General features: G+C 38.4%; 1 long non-coding RNA gene across 2 annotated transcripts in view; it reads left to right on the forward strand.

Annotated features, from left to right (window-relative positions):
- LOC118913601 (uncharacterized) overlaps positions 1-21,503 on the forward strand; it is a 189,854-nt gene that overhangs the window by 126,342 nt on the left and 42,009 nt on the right. For both annotated transcript variants that reach the window (XR_008995707.1, XR_005025272.2), the window contains exon 2: positions 17,560-17,635. This is a non-coding gene — a long non-coding RNA (uncharacterized LOC118913601). The remainder of the gene's footprint in view (positions 1-17,559; positions 17,636-21,503) is intronic.

The raw sequence follows: 21,503 nt of genomic DNA on the forward strand, positions 1-21,503 counted from the left end.
TGTTTTTCTTTAAAGCGGTGTTGTTACTTGGTGCAATGTCCTGACGTGTCACGGGGTGGAATCTCTAGGATGCTTCACTGAAAATGAGGATAACCTTTGCCTGCTAACTGGCTCTCCTTGGGTCTCTACTCTGAGAGTGGTAAAAGCTAAAGTGTATTTTGTATGTGTGGGTGTTCAATTGATGATGAATTAACTTACTCCAAAAAAATATCATTTATAGTTGCCACATAACTATGCCTTGATACCTAATCTATTTTCCTTAGAAAGACAGCTCTAGCAGATGTGCTTACTTTTATATTCAGGATATTTGATTGGAATATTAATTTGTATTTTATTTCTGCTGCTGTAAGGTTTTACTTTTATCCTTAGAATGTAGCCAGGCACCTATATCTCCTTATCTCAGGAGCTTTGGGGTTATCAGAGAAATTGCCAGGCATCCACAAGACAACTTTCTGTCTTCACTTTGGCTTCTGAAAACCCGGGCTCTTTGAGAGGAATGATGTTATATCCTCAGGGAGGGAAAAGATAGAAGAGACTATTTTGAGAGGAAGAAGCCATTGGGCAACCTAGAGGGAGGTTAGATTCCAAGACAAGAAAGGAATGAGTTGAGCTAAGGGTGTCTGTATTTGGTACAACAGCCTGTCTGTGGGGAACTGGGTGGCCTATAAAGGGTGGGCTGTGAGCTCTTCAGCCTTAAATATAGCAGGAAGGCTCTGCAGGACCAGTGCCCACTGAGAGAGCATCTCTGTGTCCTGAGATCCAAGAGGCATCGACTAGGAGAAAGGACAATGGGAATGATGGCGATTCCAAAACTGACCCCTCAGTCAATTCTCTGGCAGTGGGAGACCTTCAGATTCAAGTAGGATTCCTCTGTGAGTGGGGAGGGATTCTCAATACTGACTGGAGTGTGCTACTGGCTTCATTAGGTGAGAGGTCATAGCAGATTCAGTGATTTACAGAAATAAATACATCTGAGATTTCCTGTATCCAAATGCTGTGAAAGAAAACCCATGATGACCACATTTACGAGCCTGTTAAAGGTAAGTGGTGACAGTGACTGTAACTCAGACATCACTGTGAAGTGGAGTAGTGGGCTCAGGCAATGTGCTCACTGAGAAGCCTGTCCCAGTAAATAAAGACAAAAGCTGTTCCCGTCTCAGAGGGTAGATCCAGCCTTCTTTGTGTGACACTGCATAGAAGAAAGCCTCCTCAATGACCCGAAGCAGGAGAGCTCATACCAACCGTGGGGACCTGGAATCCTGTCCTCTAATGGCGAGGCACAGGGAGAGAAGCATCCTTTAAAATGACAGCCAAGGCCAGGACAATGCTTCTCCGGGGAATCTTGAAGCATTTGCTTTAAGGAAACTATTTTCACTTCAAACTCAGGAAACACAATTCTACTTTTGTTTCTGTAGCTCCCCAGAAAAAGATAGAAGTTACAGGTTTGAATAGAAAATGCAATGTTAATTGACAATACTGAACACCACTTAAAGAAACAGAGATTAGGTGAAAATAATGGTCACTTCCAACCTTATTAGCATCCATTTAAACCATGAGCAAACTCTAGTCCAAAAGCCTTTTCTGCCAGCGTTCTTTGCTATTTTTTTTTAAAAGGAAAATGGACCTTTTTGGTAGGCTAGAGAAGCCCACTGATCCTTTCTCAGAATGGCATTTAAAAATGCATACTATGAAATACATTAATTAAAAGAGGGATAAATTGTATTGAAAGAGAATTATCAAAGTATTCAGAAAAAAATTTGGGTTATGTTAACAGTTTTGCTTCTTTGTTAAGGCATCAGATAACAGTATTTAGCAAGAGGCCTAATGATTACCAAATTTTGAAGTAGTGATGAACAAGGTAAAATTTGAGAAATATGAAAATATCTGTGCTTTCTTTCTTTTTTGGTGACCAAGCCAAAGAACTCTAATAATGAAAGGAAATGCTAAGTTTCACTTAGAAATTAGTCAAAGTACGAAAATTAGGCTTGGGGTGGATTAATGATTGTGCATTGAGTATTGACCCCCCTATACAGAAATTTATTGTTGTTAACAACTATTTGATCAATAAATATGAGAGATGCCCTCACACACACACACACAAAATATATATATATATATATATAAACACACTTCCAATTGTAAAATAAATAAGTAACTGGGATGTAATGTATAGCATAAGGAATATAGTCAAAATATTGTAACAACTTGGTATGGTGATAGCTGGTACCTAGAATTATCATGTATATAAATGTTGAATCACTGTGTTGTACACCTGAAACTAATGTAATGTAATACTGTGTGTCAACTACCCTTCAATAAAAAATAAAAAAAAGAAATTAGTCAAAGTAAAGATTAATTTTTCTCCATTGAAATTCATAGTTCTCCCGAATTCTATCAGATTAAGGAGGTTTTGCTAGCATTTTGACTAAAACAGACTACATCTCTGAGGCGTGTGTGTATAGGATTTGTCCCAGTTTAGGAAAAATGTGTACTTCTTCCTATAGTTGGACTGTTTATTTGCTGCCTCCTGTGAACTGTTTCTTTGGGCTTCTTAAGAGTATTTTTCTTGTTTCCAAATAAAACAATAGGTTGGAAAATATATCTATGAGAAACGATTTTGGAGAGTGTGTTGCTTCCCAAATGGGAAGGCTGCGGTGAAACCTTCTGGGTCTAGAGAAGCTTCCGGCTTTTTCCTGGAGCCGTTGCATTTGGCAACAAGCTCAGCCACTCTGGAGTCGGGAGAAATGGAATCGGTGATCCAGAACAAAAATGAAAAGGAATTTTAAAAGGCCTTTGCCTGGGAGAAGGAAAGGGGGTCAAGGGTCAGGCTGCCAAAGGAGAAAAGACCTAGGCCTCCAGATTTATTCACTTTTAGGGAGGGCTGGATCTCTTTGGAGGTGATGGTAGTTTCTTAATCAGAGTGTGCGGCAGCGCTGGCGAGCTAAAAATGCTTTCATAAGATTTGTCTCTCAAAAGGAGAATTGAATGTCTCCTAATGTTCTCTTTGAAGTTCCTGAGTAGCAGCCCTGCTTATTATTTTGCATGAGGACCAAACAACGTGGATTTAGCTTTTTTCCCATTAATAGCAATAGAATTTCACTATCAACATGGAGAAATATAATCACAAACTGCTAAGTTTCCCAGCTGAGCTCCTTGAACAAGCCCTCTGCTTAAAAAACTACTGTAGTGTTTCTTTACACTCAGACGCTAGCAGTGTAAGTCTCTTTCACATCTACCTACCTACTTACACACACACACACACACACACACACACACACACATGCAAACACGTGTTTGTTTTTTTTGTCTGGTACATATGCATTCTGTTATTTTGGTCTGTTACACTTGAATTTCCTATCATTAAGGGAAGGGTAAGAGAAATAGTTTTGGAGAAAGTAAATGTCAGGTATTTTAAAACTATCAATGCTGTTTTAAAACATAAATAAAGCATGATTACTAGGTGAGAGGCAGCTAAAGCATAAAATGACAGTAAATGTGCATATGGGCACAGGTTTGGAACCCCATGGTATGTATTATCAGGATAAAGAAGCTTTTAAATGTGTGAATAGCATAGGCTGATGCCAGACACGGAAGTAAAATAAAGGGTTTATGTTTAGCTTAGATTCTAGATAGCACTTCTGTTCTGAAATATTCCCTACTTAAAACTATTCCCTACTGCAGCATTTAAGCTGTTGATTTCAAGCAGTTTGGTATAAAGCATGAACATCATTCAATGTATCCACAAATTTGTGACCAGAAGAACCTCCCTTTGGTAAAGACTTTGGTAGTGCATATAGGGGCAGGGCTGCAGAAATCTCGTCTTAGTGATGCTTAGCAGTAGGTTCAGGTCACTGGAAGAGAGATAGGCACTCTTTTTGGTCATTGAAGTTTCCTGCCTATCAGGATGTGTGATACCAAGTCTCAGAGTTCAGGCTACAATTCTTTGTTCTCCTTTCAGATAAAATGTCAGTTTTGAAAAGTCTGTTATAGACGGGTCACTGAAGACATTTTATTTTGCAGAGAATAAATTTCTAGCCAGCAAAGCTAACTTCATTCATTTGATCTCCAAGTTCTCCATTTCAAAGATTAAAATCCTTGCATTCTTTAAATCTTCAAATTCCATTTTCCTCCTGTTAATTGGAATTGTGGGAAACAGAAGCCTCCTTCCTCCTTAAAGTGCCTTTTTTTTTTCTCATTTTGGCTATCTGGATATTTTATTTCATTTCTTTTTTTTTTATGATTGTTTTCTTTAACCACAGGGTCAAACACTTGTACTAGTCATTCATTTGGAAACAATCTAGTGGGAATCTGACCCCAGATCATCAAGGTGGCTGTTGTTTTTCTCTGTATGAGAAAGTGCAAATTAAGCTTGCTTGTGCTTACTTCATAAATAGACTCAATAGAACTTGGAATTTCTATGTACAAAAACACTGATATCAATTATTTAAGGTTTGGATTTTGCTGGAAAATGTTATAATTGTAAACTAGCATAAGAATTTCCTTTATTTGACTTACTGTACAAATGACAACAGGAGGAAAAGAGTATTTTTGTTCCATCAAAAGGCACCCATTGTTTATAGACTTCCAAATAGCATTTTTCCAGACATGATCTCAACAATATTCACTCTTCGGGGGCAAAATAAGTTGATGACTGAGGATTATTCATCCTACTTTTGGGATAGAAAAGCTAGGACTGAGGTAGAGACAGAATATAGCCAAATAGACTGGGGCTCAGTGGTGCTCAAAATAGGACACAAATTCCCCATCCTGGGCTTATACAGCGAGCCACACTGCAAGTCTGTTGAATTGTAAGACATCTTTTCACTTGCTTAAAAAAAGCAGGGCACATTCTTCTCAAAGGAGACCTTGCAGTTCATTTTTGGGTGATTGCATGACTACTTCCAAGCAGTGTTTGCTCCGAGTGCCTTGGAGTTACGGCCAGTTTAATTTTTAAGTCACTTAGGAGTGGCCTTGATAAAGCCATAATTCTAAGTGTGTTATGGTGGTTATTTCAGACAGTTAAGTACCAGGAAAAAAAAAAAAAGACTAATGCTGCTGATGCAAGATGAAGCTGGTCTTGGTCTACTTAACTGCTTACATGTGCTGACACAGCCACTGGGACCCGGGATATGCCTCTGGGAGGCGAGTAGTTTTCTCTCATATGTTAAATAACTCACGTCTTTTCTCATTTATTTTGTATAAAGTCTTTCACTTTCTGGCCTAAGTTCGTTTTCACCTAAGTTACATTTTTTGGGCAATGAAGTTGGATGGTCACACCCAGGACCTTTTTAGGTTGTCCATCATTGTTTTTAAAAATGCATAAGCGTTAATGATTGTGCATTGAGTCCCCTATACAGAATTTTATTGTTGTTAACAACTATTTGATCAATAAATATGAGAGATGCCCTCTCAAAAAAAAAGAAAAAAAATTATTCTGGGTATGTCTAAGAAGGTGTTTCCAGAAAAGGGTGGCATTTGAATTGGTGAACTGAGTAGAGCAGATGGCTCTCCCCTATGTGGTTGAGGACCATCCAGTCCATTGAGGGCCTGAATAGAAAAAAGAAAAGGCAAAAGGCAGAAGTAGGCTGAATTTCTCTCTGCTCGAATGAGCTGGAACATAAATCTTCTCTTGCCCTCAGTATTCCTGATTTTCAGGGTTTCAGACATGGACTAGAATCTATATCATCAGCAATGTGGTTCCCAGGCCTTCTGACTATACTACCAACTTTCCTGGGTCTTCCTTTAGCTTGTAGATGCCAGCTAGTGGGACTTCGAAGTCTCCATAATTATGTGAGACAATTTCCTTATAATGGATGATCTCATTATGTATATGTATATATATATATATATATATTCTCTGGGTTCTCTGGAGAACCCTGATTAATGCAAATAATTTTTATATTGTCAAATATAAAAGGTTTTTTTTCATCAAAAAAAATGAATAAGTGTTTTTTATTATCATAAGAGTGATACCTAATCATTGTAGAGGATTTAAGATATTCAGAGTTAACAGCTTAGATCATATATACGTAAATATCTTTATATTCTATATTTTAAAATAAGTTTGGGTTATGCTATGCATATTTTGGGGGATTTTTTTCAATTGTGAACATTTCCCCATATCTTTAAATAGTTCTCTACACTCTAATTTTTGCAGACTGCATAGTATTTTACTGTATGTAAATTCCATAATTTAGACAATATTCACTTTTTGGATATTTATGTGGACTCTAATTCTCCACTATTATAAACTATGCTCCTTTGAACATATTTACAGACAAGTCTTTAAATGTATTCATACCTATTTCTTTAGAGTAAGTTCCTAGAATGAAACATATTGGGCCAGAGAACAGCAACATTGTTAAGGTTTTCATGTGTATTGTGAAACTGCCTTCCACCAAAAACTGCACCAAGTTGCATCTCTCCCAGCCACTGAACTCTGGCTTTCCCTTTATTTTACTTCCAGCTGCTTTATTGCCTCTGCCTTTTGACTTGATGCTTCTTCACAAAATTGAAATGATATATATTCCCCTATTTTTCACTCTTTTGCCTGAATGCGGGTACGTCCTCAGAATCTTTAACACAGAATTCTAGGCATAAAAAGCTCATTGATTAAAATTGTTCCATAAGAGGAACCTATTTATCATCACAGTATGGCTGAAATAAGACAGATGGTTAGAGACCAGCCAACCAATGGTAGCATGTGTCACTCTTCACCGTCTAGACCTGGCAGTGCAGAGGGCAGGAGAAGGAAGCCAGCCTTAGAGGTTTTGTGTGTACTAAGAAATCAGAGCCACTGATAAGGAGAAGGTCTCAGAATACAGCTGATGCTCTTCCTTTCAGACTCAAGGCTAGCACAAGGATCTGTGGGAGGCAGAGGAAAACCTAGACAAATTCCTCCAGGTTAGGTATCTAAGAAGCCTTCCATTAGGGAAGCTCCCACTCTTTTGGCTAATAGAACACTTAGCACAGATCTAAGATGGCAGTGATTTTTAAAATCCACTTTGTGTGGCTATATCTTTTCCCATGTCTGAATTTTCTGCTACAACTTGTCCACAGGTATTATTTAGCTGAGGGAATGCTAGCTGCTTGTGGAATGTGAGTGATCAGTGCTGGGCCAAGGATGAAGGTTATCCATGCAGACATAAGCCCTCATTGGTGCTGCCTGAATGAGTATCTCCTGGTCCTTTCTTCTCTCCTGGCTGCTCACTAATTGCCTGCAGCCCAGGACCTTTTAACCTCTGTGTCACTCCCTCTCTGCCTCTGCTGAGTGCGACCCTGTGGGACAGCTTCTCTGGCAAAGCCTGAACATTTGAAAGTAGGAAGGCGTGGGGATGTGAGGGCCCGTTTGTGATTTAAAACAAAACAAAACTACTTCGAAAATCAATTTTAAACTGCCTTAGCTCCTGCTTTGTAAAGCATTTCTCAACAGAATTTTCTTTGTGGTGATAATGAAATGTTTCTTGTGCCAACGTTTCAAACTTTTAAATTTTAATGATTTGCCTTATTTTTCTGAAAAAAAAGAGCTATGTGCACATAATAATAACTCAGGGGAAAAAAAAAGCCTTGATGCTTTGGACCTTCTTCAGCTAGATTGCTGGCAGACCTACAAAAGCCTTTTTAAATTGTAAAATATGCTGGGAAGGGGAGAATGCTTTTATTCCTAATTCAAATATTCTTCTTAAGGGAAAACGTAGTTTCCCAGATAACTTTTTACCTTCTTACCTTCCCATCCCCTCTGCGCTCCCTGAGGGCACGGGCTGACTGTGGGAGGTCTGAGAAAGAACCCTGTTGTGCTCGCTGTCACTCCCCCTGCGACTCCCCTCTCTCCTCCCCTCCCTTTTGCTCTCCCCCTCTTACTCCTACTGCTCTTTCTGGTCAGTTCTCAAAAGCTCTGCTGCTTTTCTTTGTGACTGAGCAAGGTGGCGTTTGATAACAGTAAAGCTTAACCATTGAGAACAAGTATATAGTTTGTGTTCTGGGTTTCTCTGTGTGTGTGTGTGTGTGTGTGTGTGTGTGTGTGTAACATCATGGTCTCCTAAGTGTGTCCCCTCTCTCACTTGCCCATTAATGTGAACTGATCATTGAAATATGGGAAAGAAGCAAATGTCAGATCTGATAGGTGGGTTCATTGCCTAACCCTGGAGTCCTCCCACCTCTGCAGAGTGAAACAAGGCAGCCTTGAGAGAAGTTTCACAGGGGATGTTTGATACACATCTTTTTTGTTTTCATCCCCAGGACTTCTAACTGGAAGTTTGTTCTTTTGACCACCTTCACTCATGTCAGCCCACCACCCCTTCCTCTGATAAGTACCAGCCCGTTCTCTGTATATATGAGTTCAGGTTTTTAAAAAATATATATATCTTTATATAGTCTAATTTTTTCACTCACTACATATAAGTGAGATCATGAGTATTTGTCTTTCTTTGACTTATTTCACTTAGCAATGCCCTCTGGGGCCATCCATGTTGTTGCGAATGTCCTTTTTATGGTTGAATGATATTCCATTGTGCATATATGTCACATTTTCTTTATTGATTCATCCATGGATGATACTTCTGATACACATTTTTGCATATTTTATCTTCACTCTAATTTTGTCTTTGAACGCACACTGCAGACCATTTTATTGCTCTAAGTGGCGTCTTTCGTGTGTATGTGAATTTAGATCCTTGTCATGCTTTGGGCTCTGACTGTAGTTCCATTCTCAATTATGAACTCAAGTTTCTAGGCATCTAGGGGTGGAGAGATGGGGGCCATGACTATGTTCACTGGGCCTGCCTAGGATAATTGTGTTTCTGGTACCTAGTGAATGGATCAGCTTTGTATAAACAAGGCCAATAGTTCAGGGCTGGAAAGCCAGGTATGCTGCCAGGCTAATGTAGATGGGGACCATTTCTCCTGTAGTGTTAGTTGCATGAGAGGCAATATGTATGCCAGCTGTTTTCCCCTATCTATGTAATTGGAGAAAAGAGACATTTTTTAGAAAGTAAACTCCAACGAAGCCTCATTAGTTAAGAAAGGAGTAGTCGGGTATTTGTACTCAATTACTGTTGAGTTAAAGCTTGTGTTTGTACTATCTGGGAAGCTTGTTGAACAAGAGAATAGTGCATGCAAGATAAAATTTTCATTTTACTGAAACCATTTTGGAAGATCTGAAGTATCCTTTCATTTACAAATAATTGTCATAAGTATAAAAATTTTTACAGTCATGGCACCATAAAAACTTGGAGTAATAAAGGTTTAATAATAAGCAATAATAAGCTTTCTGTCTATGTAAGGATAAGGCTACCAAATATTTATTGCCATCTCGCACTAATCTAATGTAGTAATGCAGAAGGTATTGACTCCGTGAGCTAGTTGTCATTAATCAACTTTAGTTGCCATAGCAGGGAAACCCACTGAAGTCTCAGCAGTTAAACATGATAAAAGTTTCTTACTTAGGAAAAGTATGAGGGCAGGTAGACCACCCCTCTCAATCTGGCAGGTACCCCAAATTGAACTTCTGGAACATATGGTCTCTAAGGTTGTTTCAGCTGAGAAAGAAAGAGCTGGAGGAGGTATTCTGGCTCACAGCTGCCTTGAGCTAGAGTGACCCAAATCACAGGCTTTCACATGCCGTTGGCTTGAACCTCATGGCACATCGGGAAGTGTATCTGGAGAGCTCTACCATTCTCTACTACACATCATTCTATGAATAAGAAAACTCTTAATAATAAATAACTTGTGAAAATTCACATAGATAGTAAATGGAGAAGCTAAGTCTTCACTCAGGTCATTTGATCTCAATTTTGATGAATTTATACAATGGTATCTCTCTATGTAATCTAATTATGTAGATAGTTTATTCATTTAAATACTCTCATTTAATCCTTAAGGCACTGCACTGGTTGTCTTTGTTTACATTTGGGGGACAATATAAGGAAGGATTCTGATTAGTTCTGTTATAAATATTACATGGAATCCTGCTTTAATGATGATATTTAGCACATGGATCACTTTGCAGGCTTGTTATATTTCTTTTACTCCCCGTGTAAACAGATTTTGGATGAGGCAGTACTGCCCAGTGAATACCGTTGGCTTTGGTGCCACATGGATCTCTCTTCATATTCCTGCATCTCTACTTACTATTTGTGTAGTATTTTGAAAAAGTTTTTTAACTTCTGTTACTTTAATGCTCTTCATCCATAAAATAGAGATATCTATCATAAAATCCATAAAATAGACATATCTATCATGTAGATATCTTACAGGTATAAATATTATAAAGTGCCTGAAAATAGTAAATAATACATTTTTTTTGCATCCCTTAAAATGCAGCGAGTTTAAATTCATGAAGCAAAGTATCTTAGATTTAGAGGATGAAATGCAAATCTACTTTAATACAAAGAAATGTGATCAAATCTTTAATAAAATATAAATGCAAATACTTAAACAATGGGAAAAAACCTGCCCAAGTTAGGCAATTAAAAGTGATGTGAAGAAATCCAGCGATAGAGCCACTGGCTGAATTTGTGAGGTTAGACTGATAAAACACGGCTGATGTATATTTCTGGGAGTTGATGAGTGTACGTTTTGATGGACCATCTGGTGCTATTTCTCTCTGCATTAGTCCCAGGTTTTATTATTATACAGGAAGAAACAATGCAATGAGAAAAATCTAATTGCAGCCATGATGAATTTTGCCCATGAAGGTCTGAAGCTGTTGTCAGTTGGCACACCCAGAGGACATCCTGGGAAGTGTCAGAGCTGGGGTGGGGAAGGGTGGCACAGAGCTTTTTGTGTGTTTGACTTGTAGGTCATAACCAGCTCCCCCATGCCTCAAAGTCACTTGAGGGTAAATATCTTCTGGTTTTCTCGGGCAATGCAAACTGTGCTAGCCTTTAAGTATACGGTGGCAGCATATCTTTATAACTGTGTGGAAAATGGGTATGTTGACATGTAGAATCCAGTAGAGAGATGCATACATGTTCAGATTTCTCAACATTTCCAAAGTCCAAGTTTTAACATCAGTGCAAATTCCTGTTGCAAAGGGGTTTAAACTTTATCCTTTCCCCTTAGGAGGTGTGTAATCGCCTCGGTTTGTTTTGGTATAAAGTGAATAGTGAAAACAGAATTGTGAAAATGGTATAGAGTTGGAATTCAGCAACTCCCAGAATGACTTTTCACAGAAATTGCTAAGAGCTTATCTCGAATGCCCTGAGTAATTTGTGCTGGGGGGTCTTATAACTCTTCTGACTGGGGGAGTCTGGGATGTGATAGTCAAGGGGGCTTTCTCAGTGAAGTGTGCTGTGGACTGGATGTAAACTGGTGACTGTAAATCCCAGAGCAGGCAAGGTGCTAAAGAGATACATTGTTGCTTTCTGTTCACAGAACATCCTCTTGCAGTTTTTAAGAACAATTTTTAAAAGTTCTGATTTTTGTTAGAGTCTTAGTCTGAATATTCTAAATATATGGGGAGCATAGCGTTTTGTGAGTTAGGCTGGACTTGTTTTTTAACATTTCCCTGTTGAAGTGTTGAATGACAGTCCCATTTCCATTTTGTTTTTTAGTTTATTGAGCTACCCTTTGAAGGTGATGTTTTGCATTTGGGGTAAAAAGAAAGAAGAGCTCTCTGTCATGGAGCTCACATTCCAGCAGACAGTGTGGATCTGTGCCACATACACTTTGCATGGGGTCACTGTCCTCTCTCACATCATTGATCACTTCTACATGACTAATGATTTCCTCTGTTCATTCACTTTTTAAAAAACCTTTCCATCCATTTCTTTATTTAGAGATGGTCTAAAACTCACCTAGGACTTCTGAGTAAACATCTTACACAACCACTGAAGAAGGAGGTCACTCAGGTAGCCTTCCCACATTTCCGTGTTCCATGGAATACACTTTTAAATTTGTAGCTCCAATTCAGGGATTGTTGGAGCCTGGAGGTGAAGGCTTGTGGACAATAACAAACTTCAAATTGGTTGTTCTGAGGACCATGCTATTAGGAGGAGTTTAAAATTGGGAAATGGCTTTACAGAAAATAAAAATCACAATCCAAATGGATACACATTATTGAAGATGACTTAACCAGAATATACTCAAGTTATTAAACTTGGAAATGGGAACTTGAGAGACCTGTCCTTCCAACGTTCTGATGGCCTTCTCTTCCACTGTGTTCCAAAGCACAATAAAGAGAAAAACCCCACTGGCTAAGAAAAATACTGTCTAGCTGTGCTGTAATTCAAAGCAGACTTCCAAATGTTCCTTCTGAAAAGATTCTTTGGGTCACAGAACTAAAGGCATAACCACAGGCTGTGAGTGTGAATCATCCTGCCAGCATGAGGGCTGGAAATCCAGCACCTTTTAACAAATATTCTATCAAGGCAAATAAAATAGAATTCAAACCAACTTTCTGTAGCTTCCATCACTCTTAGCCTGCCTGTGAACCCTTGCTTATGCATTCTGTGAGTTCAAATACTCTTCACAGAATAGATTTGTGAAGAGAAACTAGACAAAGTGGTTGAGCAAGTAGGACATAAACTGACCTCCTTCCACACTCCACACCCATTCCTGGCTTTTCTGATTGTTATTAAAGGTGCTCCTCAATCTTTGGCCATTTGGCGTGGAGTCATCTATGAATCCTCTTTCTTTGCTCCTAACATCTGCTGGTTTCCAAACATTTTTTGATTCTCCTGCCAAAACATCTTTCTTCCTGCTTTATTCACATGCTTTGTTTCTACTTCCCAATGCCCTCCTCACTCTCCCAGGACTTTATTCTACTGAAATTGCTTTTGTTGAGATGACCAATGACCCCTATGTCCCTAAAACCCAAAGTCACTGCTCGGTTTCAACCTTAGCCCCTCCCCCAGCCTGATTGAACAGTGTTGTTGAAGGTCACTGTCTTCCTTGGAAACATCCTCAGCCCACGGCTGCTATGGTGCCACCTCCCCTAGCTCCTTCTTTCCGCTCAGGCCATGTCTCTTGGTCCCTGTGCAATGGCCTCTGATGCTCCCACCTCTGCCTGGCCTCCAGGGGGCAGAACTCGGCCCCTTTCTCTAAATTTTCTAGGTTGCTCTTATCCATTCTCTGCTAGTTATTATTTTATGCCTAAGGCAATGCATACTGAAAAATTTAAAATGTTGATATAAAAAAAGTAAATGTGGAAGTTCACCTTCACTTCCATATCCTTGGTAGTTCTTCAGATTCAATTACTTTAACCATTTGCATTTTTAAACTCTTGCTTTACCCCCTCCCAATACTCTAAGTAGCATATTTATACCTTCATTAATTGATTTGTTAACTTTAGATAACATCTCTTTTTTAATTCCTCAGCAGGAAAGAAGAGGAATTATCTTCCTTATACTTCCCTCCAAGTTTTTGTTGTTAAATTATTTGCAGTATTTCTATTGCTTGTCTTTATAAGATATTTAAACCCTTATGTCACCAACTTTAGATGATGTGACAGATAAAGAAGTGATCATGCCTGTGCTTTCTCCACTTCATCCTTTCTATCTGATTTCTCTGAGCTTTGCATTGCTTCCTAAGCATTTTGCTTCTCCTTGGATTTTTTTCCTCTTTTCTTTCTGCCTTCTATTCGAGTAATTGTTTTCTTTATTTCAACGGTACCTTCCTGGTCCAAAAAGTTATACCTATACTTGGTATTCTTTTCAATGGTTACCCTTAAAATTTTAATATGCACACTTCTTGTCATCTAACATTATTCAGTGTGACTATCTGCATCCTCTTCTGAAAAAAGGTAGAATCATAAAATGCTTACCTCTAACTCCTCTTCCCATCTTCCTTGTTATTATTATTTGATATTTTGGCTAAACCTAGTTTTATAGCTTCCTAAAACAGATTATTTAGATTTACCAAATGTGAGAGCCTTGGAGGTGCCCTGCTCAGATGTCTCTCCAGTGAGAACTTACTGTAAGGAGAGTAGTTAGCTGACAGCCTCCGTTTGCGGTACCTTCACTGTCCACCACAGGTTCATGCAGAAGCTCTGTTCCTCACAGACTCTCCTGACAGCAGCTAAGCTCAGGAGGAGCTCTAGAGCTGGTATTTCTGCCTGACATGAGGCTCCTTTCCCAGGCCACCTTGCTGAGGGGTTCCCACTTGGCCTGAGACTTTCTCAGAGATGCACGGCTGCTTCAGGCTCTTCCTTCCCAATCCTTCTTCATACCCCTGTTCTTTCCCAGGGGTCAGCCCTGCATCACGTCTGAAGGATTTCCCTGACTACTGCCGCTTCCTCTCCCTTTTACTTATCACAGGTATTTCCCTGCAACAAATCTCTTACTCTTCTGATTCCATCATGGCATTCCATTTGCTTCCTGGAGAATCCAACATTATCCAGTATTTTCAAATCATTCATTTGTTTATTCAAGTTTTTTGTACTCCTGTTCAGCCTAGTTTTCTTACAGTATCATCTCATAATCCTTACTTTGGCCTATATGGTCCTGTATCACCAGATATCTCCTTGTCTGGCCAACTTCATCTTACACCACCACCAATAAATACGTCAGCACCATAGGCCTCCTTTGAGCTTCTTAAACAAGCTAAACTTTTTTCCTCTTTAGGGTTTTTCTGTGCTGGCTTCTCTGTCTGGAGGTTTCTTCTCCCATTCTTTGCAGACCTAACTTCACATCTTTACATCTCAGCTTAAATATGACACCTTCAGGGATGCCTTTCTTAGATCAGTATCCACTCTCCCACCACAACTTTTTTATTCTCTTATATATAGCAGCTAGTTGTTTTTATTTCTAATACATTTCTTTTTGTAATTATTTACTTGCCTATTTTCCACTGTGTAGCAAGCAGAGATTGTTTCTTTCACTCACTGCTATAGACCCAGAACATAGCCCAGGACCTGAAACAAATAGATGCTTAATAAATATTTATTTAATGAATGAATATTCCCTTCTTTTATTTTCACTGACACCATTCTTGCCTCTTGTCTGTCTTACTTCTATAGGGTCCTTAGCACTCTTACCATTCACCACTGCTAGATTAATATTCCCACAGTACAGCATTTTTAATGTTTATTTCTGTTCAAAAAAAATCAAGAACTCCCCACTATTAATGACTGAGATTGCTCAGGCTGGCGCTCAAGGACTGTCACAAGTCTAGCCCCACCTTTCTAGCCCTCGTCTCCCTGCATTAGCCTCACTCTCAAGTCAAACTGGATGATCACTGGTCACCAAACATATTCTAGGCTTTCCTATCTCCATTCCTGTGTTAATCTAGATTAATCACAGGACCTTTCCCCTTTTTTTCCTCCTTCCCATCATCTTTTAAGTCAAGATCTACAAGGACCCTCTCAGTGCAAACGCTTCCTTATCCTCCTAAATGAATGTGCAGCTCCTACTCTAAAGTCTCATATACATGGTTTGAGGCTTAATGCATTCCTTCCATTAAAATGATCATTCCATTGTCTAATTTTGCTTTACCAGAGTCCAAGGACCTTCATGACAGGGACTCTGTCTTATCTATCTTTTGTCCTTTACAGTGTGGAACACAACACCTTCTTATTAATGTATTTTTATTTTTTAAACTTTAATTTATGATTGATAGTTTAATATTGATACAAAAATGTATGTTTATTTTTTAAACTTTGTAATCAATAGTTTAATATTGATACAAATGTTCATGTATATTATAGAATATAGGAATGATAAAAAATACAAAGCATAAGACATAAAATCAACTCCAATTGCAGTATTTGTAGTATTATTTTGTATCCCTTTTTATTCTTTGTTTCTATAAATAGTATTTATACTAGCAGAGATCATACTGAATACAAAACTTTGTTTTAAAGCATTCAAGTTTTAGTAGAAACTGTCTTTAAAATTCATGGTAGCATGAGTTTTCTAGTGACAAATTCTTAGTTTTAATTGAAAGTCTTTATTTTGTCTTTATTATTGAAGGGTATTTCTGCTAGATATAGGATTTTGGATTGAAAAGCTTTTTTTTCATCACTTTAAATATGTTCCATTCTTTTGACCTTCATAGCTTTCCTTGAGAAATCAGCTAAGTATGGAATTGCTGTTATTTTATACAAATCATGTCATTTTCTTCTTGCTGATTTTCAGATTTACTCTTCATAATAGGCTTTTGATTCTCACTTTGACTCCTGGCTTCTTAGTCTGATTTTGATATGTAGTTTTACCTTGTTAGTGTTCACAGACCAGCTTGAATCTGTAAATTTATGAATTTCATCAAATTTATAAAAGGTTTGGTCATCCTTTCTGAAGATAATTTTCTCCCCATTTTTCCTTGCTTTTCCTCTTTCTAGGACTCTAATTACAAGCATGTTCATACCTCTTGATATTATCTAAGAGGCCCTTAAGACTTGTTCTTTTTTTACTCTCAATCTTTCTCCCCTTTTCTCTTTGTGTGAATAGAGTTGCAAATCCAAGAAATATTTATGGAAAGTACACTTTCAGATGCAAATGGGAAATACGATGTGTGCTAGAAGAATGAATAGACAAGTAAGTGTAACAGCAAAGAAAAAGGTGTATAGATATGTAAGTAGGAGGGGCCTTCCTAATGGGCCTGTTGAATATCCCAGTTTCCCAGAGAAAATAGCTGTTGTAATTTACAAAACATGACATAACATGTAGCTAGCAACATCAGTTTTGTAAAATATCATATGTAAACCATAGTTCTATGTGTTCTATGAGAGTATAAATATTTTTTTTTCACCACCAGAGAAGTTTGGGGGAAAAAATCTGATTTCCATTTCATGGAGACACCTAATAGTACAACATCCATTTGTGAGTTTCCACATTCCCATCCTCCAATCTATTTAAATTGTGATGTATTTTTTCATGAGAGAAGATTTCAGATAGTACCATGTTTATTTGGAGAAAATTTGGAGATTCTGCATTATTTCACAGAGGTCAAAGAAAAATCAAATGGAAGTAAATTATGGGGTTCCAGTTTTGTTTTCTAGAACAGAAAGGTATAAACAATGATACAAGATGATAACAGTTCTCAGGAAGTCAAAGATTTTGTTGTTTCAGGATTTTATTTATATCTAAGTACAAAATTAAAAAATATGTAATTGCTATTTCTCTACATCATTAGTTTTTAAGTAATCCTTATAGCTTTTCTCTTCTTTTAAAATTCTATAAATCATGTCTTCATCATGGCTCTGTTAATATGTATTTCATTAAAGGCAGTGTATCAGTGCTTTGAAATATTTGAAGATGATATTTGATTAACTCTCTAATAATATTCACATATAAACATTCACCTACATAGGGATAGCAAGATGTACTGACAAACACAAAGGCATATATCTCAAGAGGAAAATGTTTTATATAAACCTTGAACCTTTTTTTTGGTCAAAATATTAATTTTTAATTTAGTAAATTGGTTGTAGCATATAAATAAATAAATCCATCCTTTATACACAAGCCATTAATGCTCAATTTAAATTTAAGAATTCGAAGATAAACTAATCAGTAACAGTTTTCCTCAAATCAAGCCAACCATCAAAATCCTTTGAAAAATATATTTTCCTCTCTACTTTGAGAATAATCATTGATCTTTCACTTGTTGCTTTACTTGTAGGTAAATGAAAGCATATGAGGGGCAAGGAAGCCCATGGAATGTGGCTGTCTCACTGACATTAAGACCTGCAAGTAAGGTTGTGGATTTGAGCCACCTGCTCAGCCCCAGCGGGTGGCTCTCTTTCCCACTCCATGGAGTGCTGACCTATGAAGCTGGGCATGACTGGAAGTAGAGCCAAAGAGAGAGGAATTTGGGTCCTCTGGGATCTTATGGAGAGTATTTTGGATTCTGTGAGAACTGTCATAACTTAGCCCTTCTAGTTTTGTATCACAAGCCTGAAGTAGGGAGTAAGAGAGAGATGTTGGTGTGGGCAGCACGCAGGCTGGGTCTTGAAGCAGGCATGGAAGATACAGCTCTCGCTGAGTTTCCAGATGGTTGTTCCTGACCAGTTCCCTGGCTGTGGCTTGTGACTGTCATTTGCAAGAGCTACAGGGAAGGAAGAATGCTCAGATGTTGAGGTGTCCTAACTTGTAACTTCCTTGATTAACTCAGGGCTAAGCAGACCTCCTTCTTTGTGCTGCAGGTGTCTTGCTTTCTTATCTACTTCAGCCCCCAGTCCTTAGGTCCTCTCCTTGCTCAATCTATGGAATTTCAGGAAAGAATCTAATATCATATATTCATCCATTCTTGATTTCTTGTTCTCTTGTTGAGGTAGATCTATTTTAAGACTTAGATATCACTGTGGAATGAAAACCTTTGATTGCTACTAACCAAACCAAGTAGGAGGTATTTTGGGGAAGAACAGGTTTGTCTCATGGATTTAGGGTATTGGCTGACTTTAGGCTGAGGATCTAATCTAAAAAATTTAGTGTGAGTTGTAAATCCTTAAAATGTGATCTTCTGAGGAACTAGAATTCCAGTTGATGAGCTGGGTGAGTTGAGTTGGTGATTAATTGCAACTCTTCTGCACAGAATAGAAAATCTCAATACAACATTTCTCTTTCTATTTCTCTAACAGACTAGATGCTTCTTGCTTAGAAGCTGCATCAACTCTTTGCTAAGGAAATTCAATCCCTTAATGCCATTTTCAAGGAATGTTTATTGATTGAGGCTGATTTACTATCCCAAAGAGTTCAAATATGGCAATGGGCTATCAAATTACAGTGTATCATTCTTGAAAATGTTCTTTCAGGTATTTTCTTTAGTCCAGTAATCCTGCTTCTGTTGTCTCCTCGAACTGCAATCTCTGTTTCATCTCAGATATAGACATTTGTTGATTCACTCATTCATTCATTCAAGCACTCAATATTTTTTGGTTGTCAGCTTCTGTCACTGCTAAAATCTGTGAGTACTAAGATGAGTAAAACCCCAGAATTTCATAATTATTGGAGACCTTGGGGATCACCTAGTCAAAAGCAAGATAAACAGGAAAACATACCCCAGGATGCATGGAAAAATGCCATTCCTGCTCAAGAGAGATGAGAAGTCAAGAAGCTTTGTGTGCTAATTTCACAGACTCAGAGAATTTTATAGCCCTCAAGTGCCAAGGAGATTGTGTTGTCGTTTAGTGCTTTTTGCTATTTGTGTAACAGTTAACAAGGTCAACCTTGCTGGGAAATGAACAAGCAACCCAGGTGATCCCAGGAGCTGAGGGGAAGTCCCTGCTTCTCCAATTCCTCTTCCCCACCTTTGTTTATTGATGTCTAGGATTTTGCTAATAGAAACTGAGGTTTTTACATATTTTAGAGATTATTAAAAATCCAGTTTACTCCAGAGATATAACATAGACTCAAATCTAAAAGAGTGTTAATTGAAATCTTTCCCTTTATGGAAAAGAAAGGGAAGAGGTGGGCTGGAAGGCACTGATAACTTGGGGGAAAGGTTTCTATTCAGTAGGGAAAAGGGAAAGTTTTGATGCAACCACAGTTTCTCGTTCAAGAGCTGCCAGCCTGTTAAAATTAATTGTAGTTAAACTTGTGTTAATACATATAAAAGCACATTTTTACATACTTAAAATCCCCAGAGAGTTGTTCATTAGTATCTTGAGCTGATGTTTATACTTTGAACATCAAGGGAGTGCTTCAGAAAATATAAACATTCCGCTTTACATGTGTACAGTTTTGAATATTGAAAATGCTCTGCAGTAGAAACTTTTTATTGTTTTTTAATGGTTGTCTTTGTCTAAATTTACCTTTTTAGGAACTAGTGAAAGATAATCTTATTCTCCTTCAGTGTTTGGGAAATACAAGCTTTCTTCCTTGTAGCTCTTCTATTCCCATAAACTGCATGCATGCTTAATACACACACACACACACACACACACACACACACACACACAATTAAGAAGCAATAACTCAGGATTTCTGACCATTTTTATTCAGGCTATTTTCTTTCAAAATAATAAAATGTATTACACGTTCTTTTTAATGAAGAGAAAGCAAACACTCCAAAAGATATAACATCTGGATATATAATCTAAATTGAAAACTTGTGCAGACATAAGGAGCAAAGGAGAAAATACAGGGAAAGGAAGTATGGCAAGATGTTAATGCTAAAAGCAGTTTAAAAAACATCATGCATGATAGAAAGTGCATAGATGAAGTTTTTTTGGAGCAAAAAAAAAAAAAAAACCCAAACCCTAAACCCTAATCTTATCTGAAGATTGACAGCAAAGTTCATTTGCTCTAGGCATATAACATAAAAAACTCTACTAGTTTTCAGGTCTTCAAAGATGGAAATGCCATGTACACTGACCATCTGATGATTCATACTTTCTTTCAGGAGCAGTAATTCTTACCTAAATGACTAAAATCATTAATTCCTTACAATAAGATCTACTTCTTATTTCTTTTCTATGTGAAACACCTACAGGAAGTTTTGTGTTTTTTCAACTGTTATACTATACTCTCCCAAGTAGCCAGTATCATCCAATCCTTTCAGTAAGAGAACTTCTGTTTGGTATAGGGAAGAGAAAGCTAATCGATAGAGAGTGCTGGTGGCCCAGCGAAGTAGTGCTGGTGGGAGGGCCAAGGGATATAAAAGTGTATCTCGAATGATAAAGCACACATCAAGTGCAAGGTGGAATTATGGTTCCCGATTAACTGTGTGCAGGTACAGTGAACACACTCCTGTACACCTTGGGGGCCAGCGCTGAGGGCAGGCATCTTAGTTCTGGCTGCTACAATGAGATACCAGAGACTGGTGGCTAGAGCAGCAAACATCTCTGTTTCATGCTTCTGGAGCCTGGAAGTCTGAAGTCAGGTTGCCAGCATGGTCAGGGTGTGGCAAGGACCCTTACCCTGGTCATATCCTCATATGGCCTTTCTTGGGATCCCTGCACCCCTCTCCCTGGATCCCGTGTCTCCTCCTCTTCTTATAGGACCACTGATCCCATTGTTAAGACTCCATGCTCATGACCTCATCTAACCGTAATTCTCTCCCAGAGGTGTCACCTCAAAATGCCATCAGGTTGCGGGACAGGGTTTCACATATGAATTTTAGGGGACACAAACATCCAGCCCCTAGTGGTGGGTGATTACGCAGACTTGTGTGGTATGATTTTAAAAGTGCCACAAGCTCTCTCCACTTCCTCGAGTAGAACCACTGCTTTGCACTGAACTCTTGGCTCTAGAAAGCTGCTGATGAAAAGCCTTCCCTGCGCAGTAGAGATGACAAATTAATTTACTTGTCAGATTAACCACCTCTCACCTACAAGGAAGCTGAGCTATAAGGGAAGGAAACACAAGCCAGATAATTTTTGAAGGCACGAGTGTGAGGGTAGGATGGAAAGTTCTAGACATTCAATTCATTGTGGGCAGACAAGCGTTCGGCAGTATCATGTGGGACGTCCTGGTGATCAAGGCACAGCACTGGGAACTGTGTCGCGAAGACAGAGGAGAGGTAGTATGTCAAGTAAAGGACTCCCTTAAGCCATATGTTGCCCGTGACAAAGGGTAGCTGCAGCCTAATCCTACGTGCCTGACCTCATTCATCAATCACTGAGC

This window comes from Manis pentadactyla, chromosome 1, assembly GCF_030020395.1.
Source record: "Manis pentadactyla isolate mManPen7 chromosome 1, mManPen7.hap1, whole genome shotgun sequence".
In the NCBI taxonomy this organism is placed as follows: domain Eukaryota; kingdom Metazoa; phylum Chordata; class Mammalia; order Pholidota; family Manidae; genus Manis; species Manis pentadactyla.